We start from the raw sequence: 10,492 nt of genomic DNA, 5'->3' as shown, positions 1-10,492 counted from the left end.
AGTTAATGAGTTCTCCTGTAGTTCTAGAAAGTATTGAAAAATTGAGAAGATACAAATCAAGATTATCTAAATGTCCAAAGTTCAAACATGTGGGGTACATATGATAATTGAATACATTCACATAATTTGTAAAGGTCAAGTCATTGTAATTGGGATATCCATCACCTTAAATATTTGTCATTATGCTGGAAAGATTTGATATATGCATATATATCTAAAAGATTCGAAAGCAGAGTCTTTCGAGAAGAGATATTTGCAGACTCATTATCATAGCAATGCTATTCACAATACCCAATGAGATTGGAAGTATTCTTCCAGCTATTTTGAAATATACAATAGATTGTATAGTTACCCTACTGATCTATCCAACACTCGGTCTTATTTCTTCTATCAAACTGTATATTTGTACCCTTTAATCAACCTGTCTTCATCCACCTCTCCCCCATATGCTCCCTGGCCTCTGGCCGCCACCAATGTACACTCTATCTTCTTACGTTTTCCTCTTTAAATTGGCTGCTAGAAAGCTTAGAGTCATATTGATGGTTCACCTAATGGTGTTCCTTCTGTGTTTTAACTTCTTAATATTGATTTTATTTTTTTCTACCCATTTCCTTTTTGTCTTAATTATTTTAAAATGTTAATTATATATTGTGTGAATCATATACATTCTCAGGGCAAATTTTAAAATACTTACAAAAGTATTAAATATAAAGTGCCTATAATTATATATGCACTTACATATAATCAAATAAATATTATTTAAGCCAAAACAATGAGATATTTTTCAGCTACCAAATTATCAATAGTTAAAACCTATTCAGCGTGAGCGGCCCCGTGCGGAGCCCCGACAGTGTGGTCGCAACGTGGCTGTGGTCCGTCATGCTGCGGCCAGTTTCTAGCCTGACACGCCCTTGACCTGAGGGTCATGAACCGCAGCTGCCAGGTGAGGTATGTGGCCTGGGTCCGCTGCGGCATGGCCAAAGAGACACCAGACAAGGTAGAGCTGAGTAAAGAAGAAGTAAAACGTCTCATTGCTGAGGCAAAGGAGAAATTGCAAGAAGAAGGTGGGTGGTGGCATTGATGAAGAGGAGACAGGCAGTCCTTCAGAAGATGGCATGCAGAGTGCACGCACCCAGGCACGCCCAAGAGAGCCCCTGGAGGATGGTGACCCAGAGGACGACAGGACGCTCATTGATGATGAGCTAAGTACGACTTATATAAATATGATGAGGAAGATGACCCAGATGCTGAGACTCTTGGTGAATCTCTCTTGGGTCTTACGGTCTACGGGAGTAATGATCAAGATCCTTACGTTACTCTGAAAGATACAGAACAATAGGAACTTGAAGATTTCTTGCTTAAGCCCAGTGATAATCTCATAGTTTGTGGCCGAGCTGAACAGGACCAGTGCAATTTAGAGGTGCATGTTTATAATCAAGAAGAAGACTCTTTTTGTGTACATCAGGATATACTCTTGTCTGCATATCCTCTGAGTGTGGAATGGCTGAATTTTGATCCTAGCCCAGATGATTCTACTGGAAATTACATTGCTGTAGGAAACATGACCCCTGTTATTGAAGTGTGGGACCTTGATATAGTGGACTCTTTAGAGCCAGTCTTCACACTCTAAAGTAAACTTTCAAAAAAGAAGAAAAAGAAAGGAAAGAAGAGTTTCTCAGCAGAAGGGCATACCGATGCTGTTCTTGACCTTTCATGGAATAAGCTAATCAGAAATGTTTTAGCAAGTGCGTCAGCGGACAACACTGTAATTGTGGGATATGTCCTTGGGGAAACCAGCAGCTAGCCTCACTATACACACAGACAAGGTCCAAACGCTGCAGTTTCATCCATTTGAAGCACAGACTCTGATTTCTGGCTTTGTATGACTGCCGAAGTCCAGATGAAAGCCATCGAATGTGGCGATTCAGTAGGCAGATAGAGTGACTTGGAATCACTTTTCACCTTGTCATTTTTTGGCCAGTACAGATGATGGCTTTGTGTATAATTTGGATGCAGGTTCAGATAAGCCAATTTTTACACTTAATGCGCACAATGATGAAATCTCTGGTCTTGATCTTAGCAGTCAAATCAAGGGCTGTCTCGTGACTGCTTCAGTTGACAAATATGTGAAGATCTGGGACATCTTAGGAGATAGGCCAAGTCTAGTTCATTCTAGGGACATGAAAATGGGAGTTCTCTTCTGTTCTTCATGTTGCCCTGATTTGCCATTTATTTATGCCTTTGGAGGTCAAAAAGAAGGGCTTTGGGTCTGGGATATAAGCACAGTCTCTTCGGTAAATGAAGCATTTGGAAGACGAGAGAGGCATGTTCTCAGGAGTGCAAGAAATTCATCTATTAGTGGCCCTTTTGGCAGCAGGAGCTCAGACACACCCATGGAGTCTTAATGAAGATAATCTAATTTCCCATTTACCTTAACTGGGAATTTTGAAAAGTTGGCCTAAAAATGTTCCATATGTGGCAGCAACCATGCAGAGTGACTGAAACACAATTCATTTCTGACTGCCTGATATTCCTTTCTGCAACTGTGGTGGCACCACAAACAGAGCTGGTCTTTGTGCTTGCTCTTCAAATGGATGGTTTGTAAGGCTCTTGTTGCATTTCTTAAAAGAGTAATAAAAAGGATTTAAAAAAAATAGTTCCTCAAACATACCATCTGTCACAGTTAATCTAGGTTTGCAAATATGTAGTAATTTATAGAATTTTTAAAGCATAAAATCCTGTAATATTAAAAGATGGGTAAACCTAGGCCTGGAAAGGTTGTTATTTGGCTAAGATTGCACAGGAGGCCACAAACAGAGGCAAGTGCCCCAGAGACTCCACTTTCCTTCCTAACTATTCTTAAATTAATGCTCGTGATTGAGAAGTATGCTCAATGCAACTCATAGAGTTTGGTAAGTAAAAGTTACATGCCCCTGTTTTCCTAGCATGATATTCACTGTTATCAAAGACAAGAGGCAGACCATTCATTCATTCTCAAAACACTGAATGCCATTCTGTGCCCAGTGCTATACAAGGCATGGAAGATTCAGTGTGAATAAGTCTTTGCTCTCCACCTAACAAGGGACAATTTTAATTGTAGATTGTCTTCCTATTAAGTATGAATTTTAGTAGGCATTAAAAATTAGTTTGATAATATGAGACCCAACCCTAACTTGCCAGAAGAATAATCAGTTCATGAACCTTTGATATTTCTTGTATAATTCATGAATGTGACTTCAATCTTTCTAGTGTTAATACTGTGGAATGTCATTGATGCAACAACTTGGGTTCACCAAAACACCTCTTTATACAAAGGACAGATGTGTGAATTAAAGAGATTAAAGGATGGAAAAAAAAAAAACTAATCAGCGTTATAATGAATACAGTGTATAGCACTATTATATGTTTTTAGTGAAAGGAATTTAGCAATATGTGTTAAATGTGGCCAAATATGCAAAAAGTTCAATGCTGCACTATTGAAATAAAATAAAAGGCAATAAAGAAATTGTTAGGATGCATATGATGATTCTCACCCTCCAGTATTGGGCAATCAATCATTAAATGGTGTTTACAAAGAAATTTAAATTGTAAAAGGGGAAGCCCTGATTATATAATGTGTAGCAAAGAAATATTTAGGATTTTGCTATAGTTTGGATGTTTGTCCCCTCAAACCTCATGTTGAAATTTGATCTCCAGCACTGAAGGTGGGGCTAATGAGAGGTGTTTGGGTCATTGCGGCAGGTCCCTCATGAATGGTTTGCTGCTGTCCTCACTGTAATAGGTGATTTCTCACCCTGATAGCTTCCAAGGGAGCTGGTTGTTAAAAAGGGCCTGGTACCTCCCTCTCCCTGCTTGCTTTCTCTCTTGCCATGTGATCTGTGCACACGTCAGCTTCGCTAACCTTCTGCCATGAATGGAAGCAGTCTGAGGCCCTCACCAGAAGCAGATGCTGGTGTCATGCTTCTTGTGCAGCCTGCAGAACCATGAACCAAATAAACCTCTCTTCTTTATAAATTAACAACCTCAGATATTCTTTTATAGCAACACTAAATGAACTAAAATAGATTCAATACTGGATGATATATGATCTTGTGTGCAAAATTTTTTCTTAAATGTTGAGAAGAGTATCCAAAAGATATTGAAATGGTTATCTATGGGTGGCTGGATTCTTTATGCTTTCCCTATATTCCAAAGTGTTTATATATGAAACAAATTTCCTTTACAGTCTGAGGCAAAAATAATTTACTGAATATATGTATATTACAAAACTCCTTAGAGGCTTTGTAAACTCTCACACGTGAACAGGATCAAGGAAGCAGTAGGCCGTCTCCACAGAGACAATGATGTAAAGTTGCTGGAGAACAGAGACAATAGAATTACTCTATGTGTATTTCACACAAATCTTCTCTGCAAAACTCAAATGTCTTTTATCTTGTAAGTGGTAGAACAAATTCTGGTAAGAGGACTCTATCACTCTATTCAAATCCTTCCTTCCTTCCTTCCTTCCTTCCTTCCTTCCTTCCTTCCTTCCTTCCTTCCTTCCTTCCTTCCTTCTTTCCTTCCTTCCTGCCTTCCTCCCTCCCTCCCTCCCTCCTTTTCTTTCTTCTTCTTTCTTCTTTCTTTTTTCTTTCTTTCTTTCTCTCTTTCTTTCTTTCCTTTTCTTTTTCTCTATATTTTTTTCACAGTTTATTGAGGTGTAAATGATATATGAAAAACTGGACATATTTAATATATACAATTTGATGGATTTGGAGATATGCATACATTTATAAGCCATCATCACAATCAAGGTAGTGAACACATCCATCACCTCCAAAACTTTCCTCCTGCCTCCTCTTTCTATATTCCAAACATTTCTTTATCATATGTGTTCCTTTGATACTAAAATAATCTTACTTGCACCTCCATAAAATAACCTTATGTGCACATTGGCTTCACCAATGTTATGGGCTGCTTTTTAAAAAATTTCCTTTGCAAATTTATTATTGTTTCATATCTCTAGATTCAGAAACTGTAGACACTTTGATAAATGGATTGAATTTTTTGTCTTTGGTCTTCTTCTCTTTTAAGGTGATATGTCTAGATATAATATGCGTGTGTGTGTGTGTGTGTGTGTAGTGCATGTTTGTGCATGTTTATCCTGTTTTTTGAGCTTCTTGAATGTGTAGTTTAGTATCTGTCATTAATTTGGAAAGTTCTTGTCCACTATGTCTTCAAATATTTCTTCTGTGACATTTGTTCTTTCTTCTCCTTACGGTATTACAGTTATGTTTTTTGTTTGTTTGTTTGTTTGTTTGTTTGTTTTAGATAGAGTCTCACTCTGTCACCTAGGTGCAGTGGTACGATCTCGGCTCACTGCAAGCTCCACCTCCCAGGTTCACGCCATTCTCCTGCCTCAGCCTCCCAAGTAGCTGGGACTACAGGCGCCCGCCACCACGCCTGGCTAATTTTTTGTATTTTTAGTAGAGACGGGGTTTCACTGTGTTAACCAGGATGATCTCGATTTCCTGACCTCATGATCCGCCCACCTCGGCCTCCAAAAGTGCTGGGATTACAGGCGTGAGCCACTGAGCCTGGCCCCACTTTTGTATATGTTATACTTCTTGCTATTGTTCCACAGTTCTTGTATGTTCTACTCTGGTTTTTTTTCTGTAATTCTTTTATCTCTTTGTATTTCAGTTTGGAAAGATTCTATTGGTCTATCATCAAGTTAACTGATTCTATTCATGTCTGTGTCCATTCTATTAACAAACTTGTCAAAGGCATTCTTCATTTCTGTTGTTGTATTTTTTATTTGTAGCATTTCCTTTTGATTCTTTTTAAAATTGCCACCTTTCTGGTCATGCATGTTGCCTACTTTTATGTTAAAGCCTAAATATATTAAGCATTCTCCCCATTTCATACCTGAGTCTGGTTCTGATGATTGACATGCCCCTTCAGAATATTTTCCTTCTTGCCTCTATGGTGTTTCTTTTCATTTTTATTGTTGTTGTTGTTGTTGTTGTTGTTAAAAGCTATGTATGTACTTCTAGTTTGTGGTTCTGCATGTAAGCAGCTTGGAAATCCATGCCCTCCTAACAACTACAAAACTGAATAGATTGAAAAAGTCAACAACTCTTACTGGATCTGTAAGATAGGGGAGGACACAGGGAAACTACTACTCCCAAGGTTGGAGAGACAGGTAAATACAGGGTCATGACTCATGAGCAGAAACTGCCAGAGGAACTGGTACTAGGGTAGGAAAATCTAAACTGTAATTAAATAATTGCTGAAGGTTCAGTGCAGACAAGTCTAAGAATTAAAAACTCCAGGAGGACCCAGTGATAGAAGGGTTTTTACAATATTATGAGATTTACCTCCAGGAGCTCAACCATGTTGCCATAGTAAATATTGGAGGAAAATCTTCTCACACTTTCAGGAGCGGGAAGGAAAAAGGAACCATTTTGAAATATACCAAAGAACTCAGAGTACATAAAGACTAAGACTTAATCATAGGCTCATAGAATGCTTCTTCTCCCCACCCCACTTTACCACCACATTATCAAAGGTCTATTTGCAGAAGTTCATTTTACATAGTACATCATGTCTCATTAAAAATTATAAGACATTAAAAATTACAAGGCATATCAAAAGGCAAGACATATCAAAAGGCAAAAAAAAAAAAAAAAAAAAAAAGATAAAAAAAAAAAGATAAAAAACTCCACAAGTTCAAAAGATAGGGTAAGCATCAGAACCAGATATGGCAGGGTGTTGAAATTATCAGACCAGGAATTTAAGAAACCTATGGTTAATATGCTGAGGGTTCTAAAGGATGAAGTAGGCAGTATGCAAGAAGAGATGGGCAATGTAAGCAGAGAAATGGAAATCCTAAGAGACAACCAGAAAGAAATGCTTGAGATAAAAAACACTGTAACAGAAATAAGGAATGCCTTTGTTGCATTTATTAGTAGACAGGATACAACTGAGTAAAGAATCTCTAAGCTTGAGGATATATCAATAGAAACTTCAAAAACTGAAAAACAAAGAGAACAAAAACTGAAATAAAACAACAGAACGGACTATCCAAAAACTATGGGAAAACTACAAGGGTATAACATGTGCATAATGGGAATACAAGAAGTAGAAGAAAGAGAAAGAAATAGAAGAAATATTGGAGTCAATAGTGACTGAGAATTTCCCTAAATAATGCCAGACACCAAACCACAGATTCAGGTGGTTTCGTGTCTGGCATTATTTGGGGAGAGTCTCAGTTCAGAGAACATCAGGCAGGATAAATGCCAAAAAAGGACACCTAAGCATATCATTTTCAAACTGCAGAAAATCGAAGAGAAAAAAATCCTGGAATAAGCCAAAGGTGTGTGGAGGGGAATTTTACCTATAGAGTAACAAAGATAAGAATTACATCCAACTCCTCAAAAACCATGCAAACAAGAAGAGAACGGAGCAAAATATTCAAAGTGTTGAGGGAAAAACCCACCAACCTAGAATTGCATATTTTGCAAAATTATCCTTCAAAAGTGAAGAATGAAGACTTTCTTAGAGAAACAAAAATTGAAGGAATTTATTGTCAGCAGACCAGTCTTGCAAGCAACGTTAGAAGTTCTTTAGAGAGAAGGGAAATGATAAAGGACAGAAACTCTGATCTACATGAAGAAAGTAAAACCATCAAAGAAGGAGTAAGTAAAGGTAAAATGAAAACTTTTATTTTACAATTCTTAATTGATCTAACAGATAACAGTTTGTTCAAAATAACAGCAGTAATATAACCAATTATGTAGGCGAATGTATATATCATATATAGCTTACGTATGCTTACATATAAGTGAAATGAATGGTATAATTGATACAAGGAATGGGAGGGAGAAATTAGGTTATTTTGTTATTATGAGGTATTCACACTGCCTGCAAAGCGGTACAGTGTCATTTGAAAATGGACTTGGATTAGTTGTAATTGTATGTCCAAAATAATTGAAAACAGGTATTAAAGAAAAAACCCTAAAAACTTGTACACCAATGTTCATAGCAGTACTAGTCATAATAGCCAAAGTAAGGAATCAATGAAATTTCAATCAAATGATGAACAGACAAACAATTGTGGTATATGCATACAATGAAATATTGAAGACTGGCCTCGATGGCTCATGCCTGTAATCCAAGCTCTTTAGGAGGCCAAGGTGGGCAGATGGTTTGAGCCCAGGAATTCAAGATCAGCCTGGGCAACATGGCAAAACACCATCTCTACCAAAAGTTCAAAAATTAGCCAGCCTCATAACTTGGTCTCAAAATAAATAAATAAATAGATAAAAATTGAAAAATAAAAACATTTAAAGAAATATTATTGAGCCATAAAAAGGAATACAGTACTAATGCATGATGCAACACAGATGAACCTCAAAAACATGCTAAATCAATGAAACCAGACACAAAATACCAAGTATTGTATGATTCCATTTGTATGAAATATCCAGAATAGTTAAATCCATACAGAGAGAAAGTGGTTAGTGGTTGTCAGGTACTGAAGGAGAAGGAAATGGCCAGCGACTCCTTAATGGGTTCAGGGTTTCCTTTTGTAGTGATGAAAATGTTTCAGAACCAGGTCAAGGTGCATGTTGTACAATGTTGTAAATATGGTAGATGACTCTAAGTTGTACACTTTAAAACGGTTATTGTATGTTATGTGAATTTTTCTTCAATAAAAAATTTGATGAAAAGCAATAGATTGCAAATTTAACGTGTGCAAAACCTAACTCCTGATTCCCTCACTGCCAAATCTGAAATCACACAGTCTTTCACACTCCAGTTGATTGCAAATCCATTCTTCTTTTTCCTCAGGCCAAAAACCTTGCAGTCATCTTTGACTCTCTCACACTCCACATCTAATCCATAGGAAACTATGAAAGGATTTACATTTCTAAATACATCCAGAATGTGACATCTCACCATTACCACTTCTATCATTCTCGTCTCAACTACTATAATCTCTTTCACTAGATTTTCGCAGTAGCCTCTTAACTGGCTTCGATCTTTTCCCCTCTTCAGTCCTTTTCAGTACAGCAGCCAGGGATCCTATTAAAGCATGTTATATAATATAACTTTTCTGTTCAAAACTCTCCAATGATTTTCTGTCTCTTTCAGAGTTAAAGCCAAAGTTCATACAATAGTCTGCAAGGTTCTAGATAATATGAACTACCATAAAATCTGTGACCTAATCTCCTATTCCTTTCCCCTTCATTCACATTGCCCCATCTGCACCACCCTTCTGACTGTTAGTAAAACTTCCAGGAAGACTATTTCTTCAGGAAACTGCAGTTGATGTCTCGTCTGCCTGAAATATCCACCACAACTGCCATCATCGTTACCATCACAGACAATATCCAAATGATTTTCTACCTTATCTCCCTCAGTTATTTACTCAGATATACCTTACACAGTGAGCCCATCTCTAACAACCCTACCTAATATTGTAACCCCCTCATCCTTCCCAGCTCACTTCCATGCCTTGCACTTCTCCTTAGTGCTTATCACCATTAAAATCCTATGCATTTTATTTATTTAGACTTTTATCTGTCTTCTTCAATTATAACATAAACTTCAGAAGTTCAGGTAATTTTACCTATCTCATTCACTACTATATTTTCAGCATCTAAAACAGTACTTGATAAACCATAGAAGATAAGTAAATATTTGTTGAGTGGGAGTGGATGAATGACATTGTAGGAAGAATCTCCTCATGGCCATCTCTCTGCACAACTTGGTTCCATAATTGCTGCAGGATCTCCTTGCAGGAAACCTGTCTGTCGATTCCTCGCTGAGCTCTAGTTTCTCACTTCTAGAGTAGTTGTGTTTCTACCTATTCAAGGAAAGATGAGGACACTACCTCACAGAAGTCTGGCTGGTATTTATTCTTCTGTGGTGAACACCTCTAAACAAAAAGAATTTTGAGTTGGTCTCTTGCCTATCCATAAATGGCTCAGAGACATGCATGGCATCAAGTCCAGGGGTTCAGAGAGAAAAGATAATGGGGAGCAGCACCAGATAAAAACCTAGGTCTGTTAGCATGTAAACATTATTAATTATGTGTATGTGTCTTGGGGGAAAAGTGCAAGAAGAGTTGGATAATAATTTTTATAAGAGCAGAATGATTCATATTTGTAGCTTAATAGAAGTCTGTAATATCTAAATATGTCTATAATGTCAAAGTTCAGAGCAAAGACAGAATAGAGATAAGGGAACAGGACAAAAGGTCATGTTTGGACAGAGAAGGGAGACTGATTTTTGGAGGGGCAGAGATGCATTTAACTGAAGTTAAATCTAGCTTATTTGTGATTTGGGAACAGCAAGAGGTTTAGGCCATAGTCAAAGCTATCTACATGTCTTACCTGTAAACTGGAATAAATCAAATGCAACTTGATCAACTGATCACTCTCTCTGGTATTCAGGATTTCACAATTCCAAATCTGTTACCCTCCAGAGCTGCCTCAAAACATCAAAG

The 10,492-nt window shown here is 37.4% G+C and overlaps 1 pseudogene; it reads left to right on the top strand.

The window, feature by feature from the left end:
• Nucleotides 1-925: 925 nt before the first annotated feature.
• LOC103232001 (periodic tryptophan protein 1 homolog pseudogene) lies at nucleotides 926-2,625 on the top strand (annotated as a pseudogene).
• The last annotated feature ends 7,867 nt before the right edge of the window (nucleotides 2,626-10,492 follow it).

Source organism: Chlorocebus sabaeus, chromosome X, assembly GCF_047675955.1.
Source record: "Chlorocebus sabaeus isolate Y175 chromosome X, mChlSab1.0.hap1, whole genome shotgun sequence".
In the NCBI taxonomy this organism is placed as follows: domain Eukaryota; kingdom Metazoa; phylum Chordata; class Mammalia; order Primates; family Cercopithecidae; genus Chlorocebus; species Chlorocebus sabaeus.
Note: the sequence above shows the minus strand (reverse complement) of the source record. Positions and strands in the feature narration are given on the sequence as shown.